Here is a 1,824-nt window from a genome sequence, read left to right on the forward strand (position 1 = left end):
ATATATATATATATATATATATATATATATATATATATAGGAAGAGAGAGAAAAGAGAGAAAGAGAGATAGATATAATAGATAGATATATGTCGTGTAACGATTTTGGGGTCCTTTCGTGTATGTCTGCAAACTTATACCTATGCTTATACACATGTCTGGGTGAAATACATACGTAACACCATGCAATTGCGTATGCATAAAGCTCGATGCGACCTCAGCCCGTTTAGTAGTCACTATTGCTAGCGCGAAGGTTAGCAGCTTCAGCAACGGCGACAGCTTTGGGTAGCTTAATTGAGGCATTCACCAACTTCCTCACGTGAGCTTGAGCACGTGCGCAATTCGTGTGTCCTCTATGCAAAGCCACGCTGGGCGGGCGTGTATATAATGGAGGGGGCGGGGCATATGACAGCATATGACAAGAATAAAGCGACAACAAGAGAGAACAAACATTTAAACTTTATATTCTTGTTGTTTGTGCACAGCTGGGTGTGTGCGGTGTACTTATGTGTTGCAGAGGAGTATCTGAACGGCATTTACAAGAAATTATCGGCAATACTAGGCGAAAGAGGGCAGAGAAACCTTAGGACTTTAGTAGTAGTAAATACATTTCGTGTTTATTTAACATAATTTTTTAATTGAAACGTTTCAAGTGCTTATGACTGTTGTCACGCACACGCGCACACACGTGCGCACACACGCACGCACACACGCACACACATACATACACACACACACACGCACGCACACGCGCACACGCAGTAGCGTAGTTACGGGGGGGCAAAGGGGGGCCATGCCCCCCCCCTGTTGATCCGAAAGTAAAAAAAAGGAAAAAAAGAAGATTTGTTCAACTAAAAAGAGAATTGTCGTAGTCAGAATGAAGACTGTACATGTACTCAAAAGTGCCTCAAATACCAACTCATGCGATCTACATTTTCAAGATTTTCTGGGAGAGGACACCCATACCCTCCGCCTGTTTTGCACCCCCCCCCCTCCTCGGAATCCTGGATCCGCCACTGAACAGTTACTTATCTTGGGAGCAGAGAACAACGAACAAAAATGTCGCCTCTTTGCATGGCGCCCATAACAAAGATTGCAGAGCTGACAGGTGGGAGAGCGTAGGATGTGGAGAGGGAAGCGGAGAAACGATTAAAATCAATACTTTAAGGTCATCCACTATTTTGCGCAGTTCGCTATTTTTGGCCCCCTTGTTAAAAAATCCTGGCTACGCCACTGCGCACACGCACACGTACACGCACACGCACGCACACGCACGCACACACATACGCACGCACATACGCACGCAGATATACGCATGCACCTCCCGTTGGCATAATCATCAGTATGTTGATGGTGGCCAATATAGCGTAGAAATAGAAAAAGAAAAAAATAGAAATGCATACACACACATACGCGTGCACGCACGCATATGTGCATACACTTGTTTTGCCGTGTCGTGATATGTTCAGCTGATATGTTGATATCAGGAGTGAATAATCTAGAGAATATCTATTAGAATATCCAATTCTAATATAATCAAGAGCTAATAGAATAGAATATTTATTATTATTCACTCCTGTTGATATATATTGTATATATATTACCCTGTATATTATTATATATATATTCGTATATATATATAATATACTGTATAGTATACCTAAAATACATATCTATTATATATAGGTAGTATATATGTATAATATATGTCTTAATATTGTAGGTGGATATGATGTGTTCTCAGGAATATCTCCACTATGTGATATCTTGATAATGACGTCATCTGATATTGTCTATAGTACGAGCCTATTGATTGGCTTGGTAG

Source organism: Priapulus caudatus, unplaced genomic scaffold, assembly GCF_000485595.1.
Source record: "Priapulus caudatus unplaced genomic scaffold, Priapulus_caudatus-5.0.1 Scaffold290, whole genome shotgun sequence".
Taxonomy (NCBI): domain Eukaryota; kingdom Metazoa; phylum Priapulida; class Priapulimorpha; order Priapulimorphida; family Priapulidae; genus Priapulus; species Priapulus caudatus.